Raw genomic sequence first — 23,949 nt, forward strand, 5'->3', positions numbered from 1 at the left:
GCAGTGTTAAGACACAGACAGAGAAGGTGATGGCACACACCTTTAATTCCAGCTCTCGGGAGGCAGAGGCAGGAGGATCTCTGTGAGTTCCAAGTCAGCCTGGTTTACAGAGCGAGTTCCAGGACGGCCTCCAAAAACAATACAGAGAAACCCTGTCTTGAAAAACAAAACAACAACAACATGTCTGCTTGCTTCTATAGTTCCAGGAGTTGATTCTAAGGCCATACGTGCTAGGCAAGTACCCACAGCTCTTTTCATCTTTTATTTTGAGACAGGGTCTAGTTAAGTTCCTAATGCCCCCAGTCCCCACATGATTCATCAAATAATACATTCCTCATTTAAAAATTTTATAATGTGAATGCCAGTGAGCTTCAGACAGATTCTGGCATGATGGAACTTGAGCAACCATTGCTCAGGTCAAATGAAGACATCCATGCACTAAACAGTGGAGAAGACCCTAATTTGGGGTCGAGGGCATGTTTGTGTTTTCTTGCAGGAAAAGAATAAAGCTTCGGCAACTGTCAGACCATTTAGTGAGATGCATGGAGCAGAGAAAAACTGGACCTGAGACCATGGGAGCCTACCTAAGCCAGTTTGAGTGAGATCTCCTAAATCAGTGTTCTTGACCCTTGATGTCATCGAATCTAGAGCCCAAGAAAGAAAGAAAACAGTCGGTTTGAGATTTCCAGTTTCTCAACAGACCTGCTGCATCAACCTTCCGGACCCATGAGTTTTCATTGTGAAGCCAACAGAGAAAAAAGGACCCATTTAAAGCATTTGGACATTGGTATGGACTATGATGAGTGGCAAAAGCCTCTTTTCAGTATTTGAACAGGACATGGTCACTTGAAATATCAGACTTAATGGTTCCTGTTTCTGGAATCACGACTAGGCCAGTGTATTTTTCTGGAGAAATGCAACTTGTCCTAATGCGACAACTATTGTTCATATTTTTCGTAATGCTACATGTGTAACATCAATGATTGTACCTAATGTATCTGTGCAAGTGCACTTTCTAAATGCTTTCCTGAGCAGATCTTGAAACAATTGGAAACTTTATCAAATTGTAAATGTAAATCACATGCGGGTTACCCTTGTAACAGAATGTAAATCACGTGCAGGTTACCCTTGTAACAGACGAAGGCTGGTAGAATGTTATGGCCCAGATCTGGTGATGGGTATGGTGATGGAGAGGCGCTATGTCAATGGGGGTCCTGGAAATGGTGGCAGTGGCGGTAGGCATTCTGGCTTTATGCCGAGCTCAAACATGCCTTGTTCCAGAAACAAGAGATCCGTAACCAAGTATTGCTTAGCTTAGCCCATGGCAATCCCGATAGCCATGAAGGTTGGTTACAGATGATTTAAGGTTGGGGTATCTCCGATGACGGACAACCTGTGGGGAAGACCCCTCCCACCTAAAACAGGGGTTCAAGGTCCCCCAAGGACGGGAAAGGGAGGGTGACCCTACTTGACCTAAGCCAGGAGTGCCTCATTTGAAAATAAAAAGGGGTGAATTGTGGGAACACCAGACCTTGAGCAGAGACCCACTTCCCCTTCTGCCTGGGAGTAGGCAGCTGTAAGACAATGTTTAGTAAAAACATGTTTACTAAAAACGATACAATAAGTTCCTGGGAAAGGCCTTCCCACGGAAACCGCCCTGACCTCGACCTTGTCCAAAGACTAATCGCACCTTAAAAACCCACACACATCCACCTCTGGGTCAGAGCTGAACCAGCCAGGGTAGAGGAGAGAGCAGAAGCTTCTCTGGTGGGAGCTTTTCTTAGGAGGTTTTCTTGAACCTTTTTGGAGCCTGTTTAAAGTTTTCTTTATATCGTCGAACGAGTCTCTGTGTTGTCAATCCCCGACACCCTCCGCACGTTCTTGGACACAGGCTGAGCAGCAGACGTGACAAGTTCCGAAACCGAAACTCACCTTTTTGCCCAGATTGGCTTTGAACTTAGGATCTTACTTTAGCCTCCCAGGCAGCAGGGATGATTAGAGCAGGCCACGTTCTGGCTGGTTTTTGTTTTTGTTTTTGTTGTTGTTAACTTGACACAAACTGGAGTCATCGGAGAGGAGGGAACCTCAGCTGAGAAAATGCCTCCACAAGATCAGGCTGTAGGCAAGTCTGTAGGGCATTTTGTCAATTGGTGATTGACGTGGGAGGGTCCAGCCCACTGTGGGTGGTGCCATCCTGGGCTGTTCTCCTCCACGGCCTCCGCATCAGCTCCTCACTCCAGGTTCCTGCCCTGACTTCCTTCAGTGATAAACTACGATGTGGAAGTGGGAGCCAAACAAACCCGCCCCTCCCCCTCCCCGAGTTCCTTATAGCCATGGTGTTTCATCACAGCAATAGAAACCCTAACTAATGCGTGTATATTTAACAACTTAGCTAACATACGAACGCTTTTGTCTTGGCTTTCGGCCTGCTGGTTCAGAATGGTCTTGGCATTTGCTATTTTGAGCTCCCGGTACTCTGCACGAAACGTAAACGTCCGTGTGTCTGTCCAGTTCACCCAACAGCTTTTCCCTCACAAAGCGGCAGCAATTCAGCCGTCAGCATGAGAAAGAATGACTAGGGCCTCCCTTATTTAAATTCTGAGAGTCATTAATCAGGCTCAAAACCTGCTCATGGGAAATTTGATTTCTGGACATCATGCTCTTCAGTCTTCTTATGAGAAATTCTGGATTTAATAGTGTCCATCTAGAAAGCTATATTCTTCTTAGAACCCCACAATGGATTCTTACTTGAAATCAGGGTCTTGGTGCTGGGCACAGTGGCACGTGCCTACAATCCTAGCATTGAGAGGTTCTAGGCAAGCCTGGGCTACACAGTGTGTATGAAGCCAGCTAGAGCTATATAATATAATACGGCTCTGTCTTTAATGGCAACAACAGTAACAGTACAGTCTTTGCTAATGACGTAAAACAAGATAAGGTCATGAACTCATTAGAACGCCTCTTAGGGAGAGAAAAACTGAAATTAGTTGGGCGTGGCAGCGCCAACCTTTAATCCCAGCAATCAGGAGGCAGAGACAGGCAAATTTCTGAGTTTGAGGGCAGCCTGTTCTACAAAGTGAGTTCCAGGATAGTCAAAGCTACACAGAGAAATACTGTCAAAAAAAAAAAAAAAAGAAAAGGAAAAATGGAAATTTATTAGTATCAGCCAGGATATAAAGAAATCAAAAACCCTTATGGATGGCTACTGGGAATATAAGATAATGTAGCTGCTGTGGAAGTAGTTTGATAATTCCCTCCGAATTATAGAATTACCAACAACTCCACTTCCAGGTAAACACTCAGGAGAACTGCGTGCGGGGACCAAAAACACCTGCACAACCACGTACACAGTAGCATAATTCATCAGAGCCAGCGGCAGAAACAACCCAAGCGTCTGCCCAGAGACGAATGAGTAAACAAAGCACGGCATACAAACAGTGGGGTGTTAGCACCCTCAAAAAGAAAGAAAATAGCCGGGCAGTGGTGGCGCACGTCTTTAATCCCAGCACTCGGGAGGCAGAGGCAGGCGGATCTCTGTGAGTTCTAGGCCAGGCTGGACCAACAGCCTCCAAAACAATACAGAGAAACCCTGTCTCGTAAAAATAAAAAAAAAAAAAAAAGTTAAGCGATGAAGGAAAAAAAGCGGAACTACATAATAGAGGTGGAGTAACGTAGCATTTTTTTTTTTAAGCAGTGAGAAATGCTCCAACCAAGAGAACCACACAGCTAGAGATGTCAGCCAGGTGGGAGGGCTGCAGAGACCTCAGCTGGGGGAGGGCTGCAGAGACCTCAGCTGGGGGGAGGGCTGCAGAGACCTCAGCTGGGGGGGGCTGCAGAGACCTCAGCTGGGGGGAGGGCTGCAGAGACCTCAGCTGGGGGGGGGCTGCAGAGACCTCAGCCAGCCAAGGGGGGAGGGCTGCAGAGATGTCAGCCGGGGGGGGGGGGAGGGCTGCAGAGATGTCAGCCAGCCAAGGGGGGAGGGCTGCAGAGACGTCAGCCAGCCAAGGGGGGAGGGCTGCAGAGACGTCAGCCAGCCAAGGGGGGAGGGCTGCAGCTGTAGCTTCCCAGTCAAGGCTCTAGGCCAAAGGTCACAGCTCTTCCACAATGTGTCTAGTAGGCTTTCTGGTTCTTAGCAGAAAATCACCCTGGAGTGCTGTGCGTGAGGAGTGGAGGAGGAGTAGAGGAGGGGGAGGGAAGGGGGGGGACTCGAGGCCCCGCAGACCTGGACTCCTGCGCCTGGAGCCACTGCTGTGGACCCAGAGTTCCGGAGAAGCTGACAGCCGGAAGATGGGTGAGGGAGTAAACAGAAGGGTCAGGAAGTCAGCGGTTCTGGCGGCACAAACTTTGATCCCCGGCAGTCGGAGGTAGAAGCAGGTGGATCTCAGTGAGTTCAGGGCTAGCCTGGTCTCCAGAGCGAGTACCCGACCAGCTAGGGCTACGTAGCGAGACCCTGTGTTAACTTCTTTCAAAAAGGGAAGAGAAGAGAGGAGAGGGGCAGTCCCTTAGAGCTGCCCGCAGAAGCAACCCTTGACCCTGGGAAGCAGCATTTCGCTGGGGCCCGGACTGGACACAGGGGAGGATGTGGTGGCACGGTGGATGGGAAGTGGCTGGGCAGAGCAGAATTCTCAGAGGGAGGTCAGGGCCTCTCCACGGACCGCAGGGTTCCCCTCAGGGACCTAACCCTGATGTACACACTCAGGTCCTAGGGCTAGGGGTGTGGCTTTGCAATACAGTAACTGCCCAGCTTACATGAAGCCCCGGCCTCCATCCTCCTCCTCACCAAAAACAAAACCAAACCTCCCCAAACCTTCACACCCTGCCATCCTCCTTACCACAGCTGCTCACGCGCAAAGTCAGACTGCCGTTCTGCAAAGGGCACAGAATCCACGAGACGGGACCATGGGGTCTGGACATTTTCCTAGTGACTTTCTCTCCTCTGGTCCAGCAAGGAGGTGAGGTCTCTGCCAGCCATCCCCCCACCCCCAACACACACCTCTATCCCCCTCCTCCTCCCTCGCCCATCACCTCCACTCCCGAGTCCTCAAGCAGGAACTCAAGCAGGCAGAGGCAGGCGGATCTCTGTGAGTTCGAGGCCAGCCGGGTCTACAAGAGCGAGTTCCAGGCTACTACTTCTAAAATGGAACCACTGGCGGTTGCTTCTCTCTTGGGTTTTGTTTGCTTTCTTATACTGAATAGGTAAGTCCTCTTTCAAAAAAAAATGTTTCTTTACTTTTGAAAATATATTCACGTATATAATGAAATATGGGACTCCTAGCTTTCCCCCACAACTCTCCCCCCAAACACTCAAGACACGCCTCCTCCACACAGGCTCATGAGTGTGGAGAGAGTGATGTGAGCTTAATACGATAAAAACACGGGCGTGAAAGTGTCACGGCGTCTAATCTACACACGCTAAGAAGGGCAGGGCTGAGTTCCGGGTCCCTGTCTGCCTGTGCTGCCAGCGCCGCGTTCTCTGACTCGGTTTGACGGTGCCGTCTCCCAAGGGCTGGGCTAGCGTAAACCTCGAGTGACCGCCAGGAGCAGGACTAAGAAGGTCGGTCAGGAGACTGTGGAGGGCGGGGGAGGCACATTCGTTGTCTTGATTGTGGCGGCTTCAGAGGTGTGTGCACGCATATGTCTAAACCTGTCAAGCTTATGTTTTGTGTGTGTGTTTCGTAATCGTGTTACTTTAAAAGAAAGAAAGAGGGGCTAGCGCTGCCACACAGTGGGCGGACGTGCTTACCGCTTGAAGTCTAACAACCCCGAGTTCGATTCCACTCACGAGAACTAACGTGGTGGAAGGAGAGGTCAAACCCCCCCAGATGTTGTCCTCTGATTCTCTGACCTCCACATGTGCTCTATGATATGCAAACATATACAAAAAACACACACACAGAGGCACATGAATGCACACACAAAGTAAACAAAATGTCATTAAAATGTAAGCCAGTGAATGGAGCTACAGAGATTGCTTTGCAGATAAAGACCATGTTGTTCCATTCCAGGAGACCCCAAGTTTTCTTCCTAGTGCCCACAATGGGCTGGCTGCTCACAACCCCAGTAACTCCAGCTCAAGGGGATCTAAGACGCTCTTCTGTCCTCCATGGATGCTGGATACACAGACACACACCTATGCGCGTAATTAAAAATAAACTAGAGCCAGATGGTGGTAGTTACCTTGAAAATAAACTTTTTTTAAAGCCAGCATAAGGAGAGTTAATTAAGTTAAGCAAGCATGAGCCTAACAGTCACATACAAGGAAATTCATAAAATAAGCAAAGACACAGAGAAAAATGGGAGTTGGAGGAAAATACTTAAAAAGAATGTGTTTGATAAAAGACCTATGTTGGAGCAGGAAAGTGGTGGTGCACACCTTTAATCCCAGCACTCAGGAGGCAGAGGGAGGCAGATTTCTGTGAGTTGGAGACCAGCTTGGTCTACAAGAGCTAGTTCCAGGACAGGCTCCAAAGCCACAGAGAAACCCTGTCTCAAAAAAACAAAACAAAACAAAACAGAAAGACCTATGTTGGTTTGGAACTGGAGATACCCGTGTAGACTAATGCTTGTTTGATAGATTGTATCAAATTGGGTCTAAGTCCCAGCACTGTCAGTAGATGTCATTCCATAACAAAATAAATACACACAGATGGTAATGAGTGGGTATGTACCCCAACTCCCAGATCCCCAAGCTTGTTACTGAAAAATTGTGGGATTATCTGATGACAGTGAGGTTGCCTGGTACGCACATTCCGGTGTCAGCATCTACCCTCCACTGAAGGAACCAGGTCTCTTTAGAGAAATGGCCGAATCTAGAGCAGAGACAGGAAATACAGCAGGTGAGCCAAGATCATCTTTTACCAGAAGATACAGAAGCACTCTCCAATAACAGGAACAGGTTAGAAGAACCTGGAAGCCCGTTTGAACAGACACCTACTAGCAAATCTGCTTTGTACCAAAACCAAAGTAACAGAGGTGTACATAGTTACGGACCAAATAGAACAAGAACGGGCTCCTACGGATTCATACTGAGAGAGACAAACAAGGGAACAGACTGATATGTTTACACAGCCTCGAATCACTATAAAAATATGTACAAATTACAGACGGAGCAGGATATGGTAGCTTGCAGCTTTCACCCCGGCATTTGGGAGGCAGAGCCAGGAGGATCACCCCAAGTTCCAGGCCAGTCTGAGCTACATAATGAGACTCTGTCTCAAACACACCAACAAATAAACAACAAATCCAAAGAGGTGAAAATGCACAGTTAGGACTCCACAGACTTTACCTCAACCAAGTGTGAACAAAATAAAGACCTTCTGAAGACGGCAGGCTAGAAACCTAGATTATCTCCTATTTGGGGTCCTTCACAGTTAAACTCAGGTCCTGTGTCTTTGGCAGGATTACCACAGTTTCACCTGAAAAGTCCGAGTTCGGGGATCCTGTTCTAGACATTTGAAAACTAAGGAGATTTGACAGCTATAAGTAACAGGACATTCCCTGAAGTGCTTTTGATATAAAAGGCATTGATGGGTCAAATGACCAAGCTTGAACTGGATCCAGGGATGACTTAATAGTAAAATATAAATGCTAATGTTCTGATGTTTAAAAGATACCTTTGTAGAAAATACATGTTAAAAATTTTTTACAGTGATAGGGCCCCATCACAAAGAACTCTGGAAAGGAACTTTGTACTGTTCTGCAATGTTTCTGTGTTTGAGATTGTTTTCCAACAAAAAAGAAATGGATACCAGCTACTGTAGAACAAGTAAGAATTAACTTTACAGAGATGGCAAGCAGGACACACACATACACACACACACACACACACACACACACACACACACAGGGACAGACGGACTGACGGATGGACTGACTGGCTGACTGCCTGTTATTCCAGCACCTTGGAAACTGAGACAGGAGGATTACGAATTCTGGGTCAGCTTGGGCTATATGGTGAGTCCTTTTCTCACAATACAATCCCAAGGGACAAAGGGACGGTTCCTTGGTTGACCACTTGCTTAGCAAGCCCAAGGCCACAGGTTTGATTGTACCCTACAAAAGCACAATTCAGACAGCACAAATTCCCAGATTCGTGACAGGGAGGTGTGGCGGTACAATCTTAGACCAATGGAAAGACCTATACGTACCAAGGCATATGATCATGACGCCTCAGGGAATGGAGGATGAAGAGCCATTCTAAAAATTCCAGAAAGGAACAGAAGCTTTACCACGGTGCTGGTTTCGGGAGAAGCCCAGGGGACCTGGAATACAGTACCATTGGGTTTTGAGCCTCAACACGAGGAGCCTTTGTCACAAACAGAGTGCGTGTTCTGTGGCACGTCATCAGAGTGAGAGTAAGGACGCATTCAGATACCTAGCCTCATAACATCCACAAGAAGGAGCCAAGAAATAAAGATAGAGGATCTGGACTCCCACAGTGGCGGGAGTGTGGGATGCTGTTGGAGGGGACTGATTCCAAACAACAGCCACTCACTGCAGAAGCCCTGAGCCTCCACGCTGGAATGAGGTTAGGGGATGTCCCCAGGAGATGAATGCTTTTCGTTTTTTAAAGAAGGCTTAATGATTTTTACTACATTACACGTGCAGATAAGTGGCTTGCCTACAGGTATTCGTGTGCACCCTGTGTATGTCAAGTGCCCAAGCGAGTCAGAAAATAGCTTCGGATCTCCTGGAGAGTTATAAATGCGGTGAGCCCCACTGTGGGTGCTGGGAATTGAACTTGAGTCCTCTGGAAGAGCAAGAAGTGCTCTTAACTATGGGGGGGGAAGGGGGTGTTCTCTCCAGCTCCTTGAGAGGATTTTAACACTTCCCAAAGACTGATGAGATGGATAATGATGGGACATAGAGTATTAGTCAGTGAAAGCAATAATGACAAATATGAATTTGTAGCTGTCTGAAACATCAAGAGTATGTAACAGAGAGAAACAATGGAAGTGCTTGGGAAGCAGAGGCAGGGGATCACGAATTTGAGCACAGCTCTTACAGAGATCCTGTCTCAAAACAAAAGCAAAGCAAAAAGCCAAAACAGACTAAAACAATAAAATCACAGTAGTCTATATTTTTAAGGAAGGAAAGGTTAGTTTTGGTTCAGACTGAGGGACAGTCCCTCCCAGCAGCAGGAGCTGCTCACACTGCATGCGCATGAATCGATGAATGCTGGTCCCAGCTTTCTTCCTCCTTCTGTCTTCTCAGTCGAGGACCACAGCCTGTAAGACGCTGCCCACATTCAGGATGTATCTCCCTCCTCAGTTACACTAATCTAGAGAGTTCTTCACAGATGTGCCCAGAGGGATATCTTCTTCAGTGATTATAGAGGCTGTCAAATCGGCAATCAGTATTAACCATTGAAAGACCCCTACCCAGGGCCCCCCTAGGAAAAGAAAAACAAAGCCAAGCCATTGCCTAGTGGAAAAACCCAGACTAGGTGTCTCACCCTCAAAACAGGATGTCTCTGATCACTATAGCAATCATGGGACCCAGATAATAATTGCTGAAGCGTGCTGGGAACTTTCATATGACAATACCAGGACACCTAGTCCTTGGCAACTACCCTTGCCCCCAGTTGTGTCTATGATCACCATAGTAGTCATGGGACCCGGATAATAATTGCTGAAGCGTGCCGGGGTCTTTCATAAAGTAATACCAGGAAACTTAGTCCGTGGGAACTATCCCTGACCCCAAGATGAGCCAATGAAATGCCTGTTACTTATGTAACCATTAAAACTCTATAAATATTGTACTCCCTACAAGCCCGGTATGCTCTGCACCCGAGCTGCAGCAGTATCCGCAGGCGCCTGTGTACTCAATAAATCACCTCTTGCATTTGCAGCCAATGGTCTGGCCCTGGTTCTTGGGCAGAGGGTTCGGTTCAGTGCCCGGCGCTTTGATGCCGAGGTCTTTCACCATGACCAGTTACTCCTTCTCAATCTAACTAACGCCCAAACGCCTCACCTTTAAGTTACAATGTTGCACCATGACCAGATAGAATCATGCCTTCTCACAGTGAGAAACACACTCATGAGACTTCAAAAGTCACAGCACCGTTTGAAAGTGCTCACGAAGGCAATCTCTGAGCCGCAGACTCCTAGAAAACGAGAAATAAGTTATATTCTTTCAATATGTAATGGCACAGAATGAATATTCTTACTCTGAAGGGGATTGTGAGCAGTCAGCAAGGAAAGACCAGACCAAACTAAGACCAAAATCCAGCAGAGTTAAACCCCAAATCCAACACGGTGAGATTTTTCTGGGTTCCATGGGCTTTGGTAGTCCTGGCCCAGAGATGCAGCCTATAACACACACATCCTCTCTCTTAAACATCCTATTACTATAAACACTAAATTACTCACAAAAAAGTATTTTTATACTTTTTATATTCTTGTTTTGGTTTTTTGAGACAGGGTCTCACTGGGTAGCTCTCAGTGTCCTGGAACTTGCTCTGTAGATCAGGCTGGCCTTGAACTCATGGAGATCCGCCTGCTTCTACCTCTCGAGTGCTGGGATTAAAGGCGAGCGCCACCAATGCCCGGCTATATATCACATTTTAAAATGAGCTGCATAAACATAACACCTTCAACAAGAGTAGACCTTAAGTTGTATCAATATGCAAGAATCCTTTTAAACAAGAATAGAAGCATATATATATATATAATAGTTAAGAAAATTAACTTTAAATTTGTATCATTATACCAAAATCCATGCCAATGCAAAGCATCTGAGATTAACAGCTGTCTTTTTATCCTATATTCTCCTAAATATAATAAACATCCATGATCTACCAAATAACCGAAGATCATCCATACATACCCCGCCCCCACTCTTGAAAATGTGGACTTCCTTTTCTCCAAACTGCTTCCTGCTGTCTGTGGAGGAAGTGTCTTTAGGGTCCCTGATAAGATTTTGAGATAATGAGGAGCAGTGGTGATCTGTGTTGACAAGGTTCAGAAACTGATCCACAGCCTCTTGTTTCCTAAGGAAACAAACACAAAACCTCTTCTCCAAAACAACGCACCTTTTAAGTTCCATTTTACAAATATACTTTGTGACTTTCACTTTATAGTTAAGGCATTTAAAAAGTATTTAGGTTGGTTTATTTCATCAGTTTCTCTTCCAATCCCATGTCTCTCCCTTTGCTTTTCAGCAGCCAAAAAAAAAAAAATTCAAAATCAACACAATTTATCATACAGGATCCAGATTCCCTGTGTGTTTTCTATCTTTATGTGGCATTTTTTCTTTTATGTTACTTTTACTGTCTCTTTAAAGACTTTATTTTTAAAGCTATTTATTTTTTTACAACCGTCTTTTTCCTCTCTCTCCCAAGCCTACGTACTTTTTTTTTTTTAATACACTATGATCCGTTTAGAGGATTCTTTTTGTCTGAATTTGCCTTTATTGTGTATCTGTCATCCTTTTTTTTTTTAATCACTGCTTTAAACTCTCAAGCGGGCATGGCTAGGACCAGAGTGCCCGATTTGGCTGTTGGTTCTGCCCTGCTTGGCCTTTCAACATGATGAAGGTAGCAATCAATGTCAGGCTTCCTGCCCCCCTCCCCAATGCTGCCATCAGGTAGTGTGCAGCCAGCCCACAAACCCTTTTTGTCTGTCTGGGTGGAAGCTTAATCTGCTATGCATTGTGCTGTGTGGCTTGGCGATGTGGTGGGAATCCACTATGTTGTGCTCGAGCCCAAATTCTTGAGAGATACAACTAGGAAGCTGTTTTTGGCTCTGTTTTGTATGTCTACAACCCTCCTCCCCCCTCCCCCGTTTTCTCAGGCCCTGTGGAAATTCAAGAGCCCCACATCGGTATGCCAAATGTAGCCTGAGTCTCTATGTACACCACCCTGTGAGCAGCTGCTCATAAAATAATCACTCAGAGGTGATTGCAATTGTTTGGTCACTGGCACAGGCTTATCACGGGCTAGCTCTTACATTTAAGTTAACCTGTTTTTATTAATCTGTGTGTCTGCCACATGGCCGTGGCTCGCTGGTGATGCTCTGACATCTTTCTCCTTCAGTAGCTGGAAGGAATCTTTGACTCTACCTTCTTCCTCCCTGTTTCTCTGCTTGGATTTCCTGCCTGGCGATATCCTGCCCCGCCGTAGGCCAAAGCAGCTTTGTTCATCAACTAATAATAGCAATACATATTCCACAGTATGCAGAAGGGCATCCCACATCAATTGGAGGCAGCAGAATGCCTAGCACACTGAGCGTTGAAGAGTTGCAAGGGGACTGTAGTGGTTTGAATGAAAATGACCCCCATATGCCCATAGGGAGTGGCACTATTAGGAGGTGTGGCCTTGTTGGGGGAGGTGTGGCCATGTTGGGGGAGGTGTGTCGCTAGGGTGCAGGCTTTGGGGTCTCAGATGCTCAAGCCGGGCTCAGAGTGGCAGTCTCTTCTTCCTGTGGATTCAGATACAGAACTCCCAGCTGCCTCTTTAGAATCATGTCTGCCTGTGTACTGTCATGCCCCCAATTACATGTTTTCCTTTATAAGAGTTGCTGTGGAGGAGCTGGAGGCAAGGGCAAAAAAAAAAAAAGCAGACACATTCTTCACCAGAATATCAGGAGAATAGTCTCTAGGCCATTACTGACATTCTTCTCCTCTGAGACTTTTTGGGTCAGGCCCCTGTACTTCAAATCACTCTCAAGCGTCACTGTCTTCCATGTTCCTGTTAGGATGGCCCATTAAACATCCCTTAAAGGGTTCAACTGCTTCTCTAATCCAAACTCCCAAAGTCCGCATTCCTCCAAACAAAAGCATGGTCAGGCCTATCACAGTGACACCCCACTCCTGGTACCAATTTCTGTCTTGGTTACGGTTTCTATTGCTGTGGAAGAGACGGCATGGACCACAGCAACCCTTTTGATAATTTATTTATTTTTATTTCATGTGCATTGGTATTTTGCCTGTGGTGTATGTCTGTGTGAGGTTGTTGGGTCCCCTGGAACTGGAGTTACAGGCAGCTCTGAGCTGCCGTGTAGGTGCTGGGAATTGAACCCTGGTCCTCTGGAAGAGCAGCCAGGGCTCTTAAGCAATTAAGATAGGCATCATCACCTCCCTGAACTCTCAGGGGCACCACCCACCATCCTGGAGATGTTTTTGTCACTCCCCAAGCTGTGGAAGAGACAAACGATGGACTGGGGGGGGGGATGGGACCAGGGAGGGGGTGGGGACACTCTTCAACAACGTAGCCTAGGGGACTTCCTGGTGGTGTAGCCGCCTTTGAATGAACCACCCATGCTCCTATAAGTAAACCCAATGTAAACTGACTGACTCACCAAGCAGAATCCTTTGTGACAGTCTGTCGGTGTGCTCTCTGTTTAAGGGGAATAAATGTTTCTTACAGCTTTTCGGGGGGGAACATAAAAGTTGTATGTGTGTAAAGGCAGATTGTATGAGCAAACATGTGTGTGTGTGTGTGTGTTCTGTCTTCACACACACGTGCTGGAAGCCTCGGGACAGACTGTATCATGCCAAGGGTCTTTTCCCCACTGCAGAAGGGCCCCTTTCCACCTTGTAACGTGGAAAACCATGTGGATCGGTCTCTTCTGACACTGTGCTTTCTTGCCCACTGGCCGCTAACAGTAGATACTCACAAATTTAGATTTACTCAGGGAGATTTTTTTTTTTTTTTTGGTTTTACGAGACAGGGTTTCTCTGTATTGTTTTGGAGGCTGTTCATCCAGTCCGGCCTCAAACTCACAGAGATCCGCCTGCCTCTGCCTCTCGAGTGCTGGGATTAAAGGCGTGCGCCACCAACGCCCGGTACCCAGTGAGATTTTATATATAGGACCCCAATAAAAAAGATAATTTCTCTGGAATTTCGAGGTCCCCATAGGGTAGCTCTTGGTATCACACCAAGAGAACAGATGGGAGTTATTCCTAGTGAGTTACATGTAAAGAGAGAAGAGAAAGGGCTCTGGTCCTGCCCTTGAGCCCACCTCTGCTAGCTGTTTCCGAAACCAAAATTCCCGGCAGCAACAACTGAAGAGAGACTCCCTTCTTCTCAGTGGATTTCAGTCTGTTATAGACAGAAGGGGTGAACCGGACATAAGGAATGAAAGCAGGCCACGCTCAGCCTGGGGTACCAGGACTATGTGCCCGTGGGGGTTCGTACGCCACACACAGGAGGCAGAGAGCTACTGGAATCAGGGGTGGGGATGACCTTTAAATGACCCCTGGTGACTGTGCACCACTCGTCTCCTAAAGGTGACACACAGACCTCACGCTAGTCACCAGCTCGGGAACAGGTGTGTAAAACACGAGCCTGCTTACTGCTGTGCTCCTTGCCTATAACGCCGACGCTAGGGGCCAGAAGCAGCTGCATAATGAGTTCTAGGCCAGCCTAGACGACACGTGATCTTAGTCTAGACCGACACACACACACATAAAAACAAACGTAAAAACAAAAAGTGAGTGTGGTTCCTCTGTGCTCACACCGCTGGCACAGTAGGATGTACATGATCAATGCAGGACTCGGAAGTGTGGCTTCCAGCAAGGCCAGAGGCTGGGGGAAACATGAGCAGGGGCTGAGTGAGCACTGCATTATCAGTGGAGAAGACCAACAAGAGGAAGGCAGGACCGTTGTGGGTGACAGGGGCACAGAAGGGAGTCTCAGAACTCATCCAAGAAGCCACACTCTGTAGAGAGAAGCCTTTTCACCAGCCTGGTTCCAGAGCCGCATCAGTACCAAATAAACACACAGGAGGCTATATTAATTATGAAGCTGTTGGCCTTGCTTGTTTCTTACTGGCTAGCTCTGACTTAAGTATTCACCCCATGATTGTTAATCTAAGTATTTCTCTTACCGGAGAAGTTTCCCGCGGGCTTCTTACCCCTATGGCGGTTACATCTTGACTTCCTGTGTTTCTCCTACCCAGAGTCCTCCTGGACTCCTAGTCCCACCTATCTTGCTTCCCTATTGGCCAACAGTGCTTTATTGACATATACACAGGACTTCCGCATCAACACTCAGATCCGGAACTGCAATACTTACGTGACCTACTAGCGTGTCCTAGCCAAGGACCTCGGTGGGTTCAGGAGAGCCCCTTGTGCCAGCCGAGGACCTCAGTGGGTTCAGAAGAAGCTGACAAAGACTTGGAAGTGGAAACAGAGGGAGAATGTGAACAACGCAGCAAGGCTGGAGAGTGTGTTCTCTCTGAGGTTCCTGGTGCTCCTAACGATGAGTCAGTGTGGGTATTTTTCACAGTTGGAAAGGGTTGAGTCAGCAATTAAAGCCGCTGCTGATCTGAAGGGGAGGTATTTTGTGTAAAAGTGTATTTCCACAGTTTGGTTAAATTCAGGGTGTTGGATCTGGCACAGCAATTTGATTTTAAGAGCTAGCATTACCTACTGCGACCCTAAGCGGTGAGATGTATTGCTTCTCTGGGAGTGACACTAAGACTCGGGGTGACTTTCAAGATGACATGCCGATGATTCCTCTGCATTTTGTGTTGCTTTTAATTCAGTATAGAAATACTTCAAAAGGGGGGAGGACCCTGAAGATGGGTCTTTGAATAAAGTGCTTGCAGTGCAAGAATAAGGACTGGCTAGCTGGGCATGGTGATCACGCACACCTTTAACCCCAGCACTCAAGAGGCAGAAACAGGCAGTTCTCTGCGAGTTCAAGGCCAGCCTGGTCCACACATTGAGCTCCAGGTCAGCCGAGTCTATATAGTGAGACCTTGTTTCAAAAAGTAAAAAAAGAAACGCCCCTAAATAAATAAGTAAAATGACTGGAGTATGACCCCCCCACCTATGTAAAAGCCAGGCAGGCATAGTGGACATGGGTAACCCCAGAGTTCCAGAGGCTGAGAAAAGGATCCTTGGAGCAAACTGATTGGCTAAACTCATAGGAATCAGTGAGCTCCGGGTTCAGTGAGAGAGTCTGTTTCAGTCAATAAAGTGAGAAGCGATCGCAAAAGACGATGGCCATTTTCAACTTTGGGAGCACACAGCACACACACACACACACACACACACACACACACACACACACACACACACACACACACACACACACACAGAGAGAATACCAAAAGCAACCTAAAACAAAATAGGCCCCCAACCAACGTACCATTAAACACAAATGAAGCTGTTGGTAACATTTCACACTGAAACCATAACATTGCCTCTTGGGTTTATCTAGGTCTGATTATTCAAGTTTGGCTTTCCTATACTCAGGTAAAAATTCTCTCGAACTTACTGAGATTGGAGGGAAGTTCCTGGCACTTGTTATGCAAAGGGTCTCAATAACATCACTAGCCTAGCTAGGAAACCAAATGAAAAATGGGCTGGAGAGTCAACATACATGGTGTGTGTGTGTGTGTGTGTGTGTGTGTGTGTGTGTATTTGTGTATTTTCCAGGAGAATCTTTGAAGGCAGATGATTTCTGCAATGATCTCAGGCTTGCTGAAGTCATTTGTATTCAGAATCTGAAACTGTGACCACTCTGCACACTTTGCTTTGTGTGACTATGCAGCGTTCCTTGGGCCCATGATTCTGTGGATCTGCTTGAAGTGAAAATTAAAATCATTATCCACAATTTATCTTGCTTGTCAGGAATCAGGGCCAAGAGCTTTTTAGCGGTGGAGTGGCAGTCTGTTCCTGTAGGATGGATGACATCACGCTCTAGGGGATGATTTCATTTGTGTCCTTTCTGGATCTATTGAAGAGCAAATCCAGGCTTGGGAGGGAGACACACACACACACACACACACACACACACACACACACACGCACGCACACGCACACACGCACGCACACACGCACACACGCACACACAGAGCGAGAGAGAGCACTCGTTGACTCTATGTGTACTGAAGCCTTTAGAAGTTGATTTGATTGGCAGGGTCAAGTGGCCACTGTTCAGAGTATGAAGTGTGACGAGCCTTGTTAATAGGCTCTTTGCTGAGGAAAATCTCACGAGATAATTTTTTTTTAGAGAACCTGCTCTAGTGGGTGCTTCTGAACGGCCTACGGTTCCTCAGGGGTACCCCAATGAACAGCCTGCGGTTCCTCAGGGGTACCCCAATGAACAGCCTGCGGTCCCTCAGGGGTACCCTGATGCCACCAAACCTTCCTCTGGCTGCGTGAGGCTTTGAGACCCCGGTCTCCTGGGACCTTACATTCCCAAAGTGTAACTGCACTAGGGACAGGCTGGCGCTGAGGGGAAAGATCTTATTTGGACAAGGTGGCCTGAACTCAGTCTTCACATGTCCCCTGATCAGCTAAACTCTTCCCTGGGAGTTCCTGCTGTGCATCCCAAGTGATTTCTGTGCCTCGGGGACACTCACCAGAGGAACTCTCTACATTCTGGGGCCTAGGGAGTAGTGCTCTGGCCTCCCTGCCCAGCAAGATTGCAGGATGAAGCAACACCTGCCCGCAGACAGGAGACATGAGAACGGAAGGAGGCCCACAGCCTCAGAGAGAGGAGGCTGGCTCGTTCCACGGAGCTAAGCCTCGGGGAACCCTGGAAGAGGGCTGGTAAGAAACAGAGTGACAGCAGCCCCCGTTTGATCGCGCAGCCTGTGTCTGAGAATGTGCGGAGGGTGTCGGGATTGATGACACAGAGACCAGTCGGTGGTGTAAGAAAGCTTCTAGAAGCCGGGCGGTGGTGGCGTACGCCTTTATTCCCAGCACTCGGGAGGCAGAGGCAGGAGGATCTTGTAAATCCAAAACAAAACAAAAAGCTTCTAGAAGGCTTCCAGAAGGCCCCAAGAAGGCTCCTTAAGAAAGCTCCATTTTATTCTTACCCTGTTTGTCCGTCCCTTGGCATTCAGAAGCTCTCTAACCCCCCATCAACCAGAAACTGGCAGGAATGTGGCTGTACTTGGAGCCAGGGCAGACTAGGGTATCGCTAACCTCACCTATTCTGATTGTTCTCCGAATAAAAGAGGGGAAGATCAGGACAAGACACTCAGAGGAAGATGGGGCATGGTGGCTAGTCTCAAGCCTCGGAAGAAACCTCCTCTGCCAACACCCCGACCCCAGGCTTCCAGATCTGTATTGTGGTATTCTGTGGCCGCCCGGGGAAGACTAAGGCAGGTGTGATGAAAAGGTGACCCAGAGTTAGTGTCCAGTAACAGCCTCCTTGGCCGCGGATGAGGACGTAGCTGGTGTCCTTGCTACTGTGTCACCGGACAGCGGTGACACCTGTTTCTTTACACAGATGCTAATCATTTGTCTCCATCAGCTACACAGAACTCTGTAGGAGTAGAAGCTGTCAAGGAGCTGTTACCTAATCGTCCACTCACACTGCTCTCTTTGAAGTTCACCGTCTGAGCCCCTTTCTCTAATCTGCGCATTTAAATCGCTAACGCCTGCGCTGTCCAGCTGTTCTTCATAACGTGGCGTTTGGGCATGTCTATCTCTTTGACTCCAGAAGTCAAGGGTGAGAGTTATTGTTGGGAGTCCCGCTTTCTGCTGTACTCTTCGAGCTCGGAGGAGACTTAGAACTGGTTTAGGGGAGGCTGATAAGCAGGGAGTTCCTTTTGTGGAAGAGGTTCTCTATAGGAGTATTGGAGATGTCCTTTGTGGCCCAGAATATGTGTCAAGAGCACAATTCGTTGTTCTTTTCACGTCTTTGAGTGAGCATAAAAGGCAAAGAAGGGGACGAAAATAATTCGATGTATTAGTATCTCCATGGAGACCAGAAACATGCCTACTCTTTAGGGAGCCCCTCACAGTCTCTCCTTCTGGAATTTAGGAAAGTATACAACCTGTCATAATTATATATATTGGAAGTGCAGAGAAAATGATGGGAGGCCGAGATGATGATTCTTTCCCCCACTTAACCACAAAGGCAGCTATTAGAGCTGAGTTATGGTATGGTATACTTGCAAAGTTAGGAACTGGGGAGACCCGGTCCTAGAAACGTCCTAGGACGGCATTATGGAAGTACCCAGGGTCCAGTGTTTGTATGTCCAACCCTGGACTGCAGGCTTGACATGTGGTCCTCATTCAAAACAGGTGTTGGGCGAGTGAGTGAATAACGAACGAATAAATGCAAGCAATCAGTCCTTGGGTGGGAGCTGACTCTGTAGTCAGGTCTGTGACCACCTCTGCTTGGGGAAAACAAGGGGAGGAGCCATCCCTGTCCTAGGAACCCTGAGTAACACCTACAGAAGATGTAGGGGAACCGGTAGCTCCCGTGTGACAACAGCTCCTCCCTCCACGAACGCAGTGCTCAGTAGTGTGATACGGCCCAAGAGGTGACGCTCAGCCAGTGAGGGACTCACAGCCATCGAAAGCCAGTCACTGTGGTGTCCAGGTAAGTCAGATCCCACTGTGACAAGTTCTTAGCTTCACCTGTGCTGGGGTCCAAAAGGAGAGACTGGTTACACTTTGTCACACCACACACACACACACACACACACACACACACACACACACACACACCCTGTGTCTCGTGACAAAGTCATTTGTAAGTTTTCCATGTTGGGACAGCTCTGCAGAATTCCTACTTGTCTCCATCTCTCTTCATCACCGACAGTCATGCTGTAGGCTTGACCGTACTGACCCTTAGCGTACACTTCAGCACGGCACCCTCATAGGCTGGGGTCAGCAGTGGCTGAAGAGATCATCTTCAAGTCCCAGGAAAACCACTGCTAAGTCTTAGTATATAGCAGAGATTTGATGTTATAACTGGGCTTTTTTCCCTCCTCTGTATACAAACACACATGAATTTCAGTAGCTTGAGATTAGACTACCTTTTTATTTTTATTTACTTTTTTTTTTTATTATTTTTGGGTCTCACATAGCCCAGGCTGGTCTGTCATTCAGTATGTAGGAGAGAACGGACTTGGGCTCCTGATTTCCTGTTTCTACCTCCCAGCGTCGGGGTTCAGGGTTACATACTGTTTCGTGTCCTGCATTTTCCTGACGGTATGTAGGGAACACACCTTTCTACATTACCGTTATTAGCTACCGTTTTGTTGCCGCGACAAAATGCCGCAACTCAGGCAGCCTCTGTAAGAAAGTGCCTGTGTGGGCTTACGGTTCCAGAGGGACTAGGGTCCGTCATGGCAGCGGAGTGTGGCAGCAGGAGCAGGGTGCAGAGAGAAGAGTGCAGGGTTTGAAACATGAAAGCCCACCGCTGGTGAGCACTGCCTCCAGTGAGGCTGCACCACCTGTACCTCTACCCCGCAAACAGCACCCACCAATTGGGAAACCGGAGTTCAACTACAGCAGCCTAAGGGGACACGATCATTCAAGCCACCACACCACTAAACTGAAACGTGTGTTTTTTTTTTTTTTTTTTGAACAAACAAAAACTCTCCTGGTTCTTCGACCGTCCCCTGGCTATCCTGGAACCCTCTGTAGACCAGGCAGGCCTTGAACTCACAGAGATCTGCCGGGCCTCTGCTTCTGCCTCCCAAATGCTGGGCATGAAGGCTTGAGCCATCACACCCCGAGGAACAACACCTCACAAAGCACTATTTACTTAATCCGAGGCTGAGAGTCTCCTGTATTTCCTTCATGCTATGCTAGGTAGCGCCCCTCCCCCCACGGGCTTCTTCATGTACTTTTTCTTTTCTTTTTTTAGGTTTGAACTGGTTTACACAAACTCTTGATTATCTGGGTTCATGCTTTTAATTTTTTTTTAATTTTTTTTTTTTAGTTTACTCTTGAGAGGTGGCAAAGCTTCTCAGACCAGGAGTCATCATGAACCCTTTTGAAGCATCCAGGAGGACCCAGGTCTCCAAAGGGAATCGGGTTTACATTTCCTTCTGATGCTGGGCCCAGAGGGAGCCTCTGTTCTCGGAGCACGTTGGGATCCAAGGGCACCTCGGAGAATAATCCTCAGTGGAGGATTTCCGCGCACCTTCTCCAGTTCCTGGCTCGGGGAGACTCATTTTGCATGCCTAACCTCGCTCAGCCACAGTGCAAAATGGTCACTTTTCACGAACGAGGCCTCAGATGCCGCGATCCTTAAAAGACTCTTAGGCCCACTTCCTATTTGCCACTTGCAAATGAAAGTACTTCCTGGAGGCGCACGGGCTCGGTCCATCCTTCCTCGTTCGCCGCAGCAGAGGCCGCTGAGCAGCAGGCGGGCAGAACCGGTGCCCAGAGTGGGCCTCGAGCCTTTGGAGCCGCGAGGCGAGGGGAGGGCCGGGTTCGTCTAGACGCCAGTTTCCTTCTATTGTCCTCCCTGCCTCCGTCACCCCTCCGCACCCCACTTTCCCCTTCTTGTGCGCAGCTCCGAGACGGCGGGGGGCGCAGCCCTTCCTCGGTCCGGCCAAGTTTCCATCCACACCGGCGGCGGCCCAGGCGAGGCTGAGTCCGGCAGCCAGGACACTGCAGGCCGCTAACCCTCTCCACCCTTGGGGTTTCCGCCTTGGTGTGGCTGGAAACTTCGCCCAGACCGAGAAGACGCTCGGGCGCCCGGGTCTTTTGCAACAGGACACCCCGAGTGCACGCACGCATGCACGCACGCACGCACGCACGCACACTCCGGCCTCTGGAGCCCCGGGGAAGGGTAGGAGTTGGGGGCCGAGCTCTCCGCTCCCCCACCTCCCCCCACGGCCAGGCTCTCTCACTCTCTCCCCCACGCGTGCGCGCGAGGCCCCACCGCTGGGCTCCGGGGACACCCCCACCCCCGCCTCCTCGCGCGCACTGCCCCGCGCGCGCGGCCGCGCAGTCCCCCCGGGGGACCCCCCCCACCCCGCCCGCCTGCGCACGCGCGTCCCCGCCCGCAGGGAGGCGCGACTGCGGCCTAGGGCGCCCGGCGGCTCCTCCCCTCCCCTCCCCCTCCCGGAAGCGCGGGGCGGGGTCCCCGGCCGGGGCCGCGGGGGCGGGCGCGGGGGCCGGGCCGGGGCGGGACGCGGCGGGGCTGTGCGCGCCCACTCGGCTCCAGGCGGCCAGCGCTCGCGGGCCAAAGGCCGCCCGGCTCCAACCGAGCACCGCGGGGCGGGAGCCCGCGAGAAGCAGCAGCAGCCGCCGCCGCCGCGCGCGCGCGCGACCCCTCGCTGCCCGCCCGCCCGCTCGCCCACCCCCTCCCCACCCTTCCCCCCCGGGCTCGGTGGATGGGGACGCGGCCCGCCAGCCTTCGCTGAGACCGTCCCCGGGCTGCGGTGGCCTCGGGCTCCAGAGCCCGCCCCGCCACCCGAGGGCTGCGCGCGGCCCCGGGGCCTGCTCGCCGCGCGTCCCGGGCCAGGAAGTGGCGGCGCCGAGCGCCATGGCCCACTCCCCGGTGCAGTCGGGCCTTCCGGGCATGCAGGTAGGCTGGGGCGAGCCGGGGCCGGGGAGGAAGCGGGCAACTCGGCGGTGTCAACACGGTTCCCCCCCCACCAACCCCTCTACCCCTCACCTAACGCACCGGGCCCGTCTCCCCGGGGGGGGGTCTCGGGTGTGTGCGCGCTCGGGGGCCGTGGGGTCGGCGGCGGCCCCGGTGGGGTGCGGGAGCTCGGCGCTCTCCCAACTCCGCCGCGCAGGCCGCCGGCCCATCCGGGAGCAGGAATGCGAACTCGTGTCCTTGGAGGCCGCGCTGGGGTCGCCCCGGGCCCTGGGTGGGCCTGGGACGGGCGCAGCGCGACTCCTGAGGGTCCCCTCCCCGGCGGGGGACCCGGGGCGCAGGGCGGGGAGCGCGCCCCGGCTGGCCCCCAGGCCGGGCGGGTCCCCTGCAGGGCGCGGTGCAGGAAGGTGTAGCCTGGCTCCGGAGCCTGTGGTTCTGGTGCGGCAAAGTGCGAGGCTGCAAACCGGGGAGGCGGAATCCACACCTCCGCACGCGCCCCAGGTCCCGTCCCCGTCTCCCCCACCCTTCCCCCGCTCCGGTGCCGGGGCTCCGCCGCTGGACTTTCGCTTTGGGACCCGGTGGCGACGCGCAGGAGCGGCTGGCTGAGCCGGCTTTCAGCCCCGGCGTCTTCTGAGCCTGCCCGCCCGAGACTTTTCCTTCGGAGGGGATGGGGGCGGCGAGGGGAGTTTGGATTTCACGTTTGCACGAAGGCGCGGACGTTACTCTTCTTATTCTTTTTTTTTCGTCCCCCCGCCTTGGAGGACTGTTTTCGGTCCTTTGGGGGGAAAGAGAAAAAAAGAAAAACAATCAGTAGTCTGTTCTTAACTTGTGAAGTTTGTGAGCGCCGCGAACGCTGACACAGTGGCTACGTATTAAGACCGCCGGACCCGCCGGAGTTTTGCTTTCCCAGGCGAGTGAAGGGAGGGCTTTTTGCTAAAATCCAGAATGTTGAAGATGATCAACTTATTACAGACGCAACAGGCGCCTTGCCTCTGGCTCCCTAGGGGAGCCGCGGTGTACCCAGGCCTTGGTCCTTACTCCTCCTGGCTGCCTCTTCTGAAGGTATTTTTTTTTTTGCTCCCACCTTATCTATCTATCTATCTATCTATCTATCTATCTATCTTCTTCCATGCCACGAGAAGGGAACCGGATTTCATTGCCCAGTTTACCAACCTTAGTGGCCGCTAGAGCTCCAGCCATTTTTGTTTTTTTTTTAAGGGATAACGAGGTTGGAATTAGGAGTGAGACTGGGAAACAAGGTGCATCCGGAATTCTTACCCTGTGCTCCGTAAAACCTGATGCCGCTGCCGCCCACTGGTTCAACTCAGCTGCCTCAGCTTCGGTTTGCGTTTAGGGGCTAGAGAGAGGTCAGGGCGAACTGGATGAGAAGTTTCTTACCAGTAGAGCGAGGAGGACCTCTTGGGACAAACAAAACAAAACTCTGTTTCTTCAGTGTTCCCTTTCCTGGCTATTGCTACTGTCTTATGGGGATCCTCCTGTGATGCCCACTAGCCTCAGCGTTGTAAGAGAAACTGTTTGAGGAGCCGACTTAACTCCTGGCACAGTGCTGTGAAGTCTGCTCCTTCTGTTTTTAAAGCAGGGGTCAAAAGTCTTCGTCCTGGGAAAAGAAAAAGCCGACAACTTTAACCATCCTCTCCCTCCGTGTCTTAAAAGGGGACTGTATTTATTATTAT

The 23,949-nt window shown here is 49.9% G+C and overlaps 2 long non-coding RNA genes and 1 other non-coding gene across 4 annotated transcripts; 2 read left to right on the forward strand and 1 right to left on the reverse strand.

The window, feature by feature from the left end:
- Positions 1-4,082: 4,082 nt before the first annotated feature.
- On the forward strand, positions 4,083-4,145 carry LOC121138794. Its single transcript, XR_005875658.1, has one exon. It is a non-coding gene; the product is annotated as a U7 small nuclear RNA (small nuclear RNA).
- A 365-nt stretch (positions 4,146-4,510) lies between these two features.
- On the forward strand, positions 4,511-6,204 carry LOC110342715. Its single transcript, XR_002384868.2, has 3 exons — positions 4,511-5,196; positions 5,329-5,554; positions 6,006-6,204. It is a non-coding gene; the product is annotated as an uncharacterized LOC110342715 (long non-coding RNA).
- A 2,855-nt stretch (positions 6,205-9,059) lies between these two features.
- Positions 9,060-14,869, reverse strand: LOC110342714. 2 transcript variants are annotated; one of them, XR_005876780.1, is made up of 5 exons: positions 14,829-14,869; positions 13,962-14,041; positions 10,828-10,990; positions 9,973-10,105; positions 9,060-9,337 (listed from the first exon to the last, which is right to left on the reverse strand). It is a non-coding gene; the product is annotated as an uncharacterized LOC110342714 (long non-coding RNA). The 2 variants fall into 2 exon arrangements; XR_002384866.2 differs by lacking the exon at positions 13,962-14,041.
- Positions 14,870-23,949: the final 9,080 nt, after the last annotated feature.

Source organism: Mesocricetus auratus, unplaced genomic scaffold, assembly GCF_017639785.1.
Source record: "Mesocricetus auratus isolate SY011 unplaced genomic scaffold, BCM_Maur_2.0 Super-Scaffold_2245, whole genome shotgun sequence".
NCBI classification, from domain to species: domain Eukaryota; kingdom Metazoa; phylum Chordata; class Mammalia; order Rodentia; family Cricetidae; genus Mesocricetus; species Mesocricetus auratus.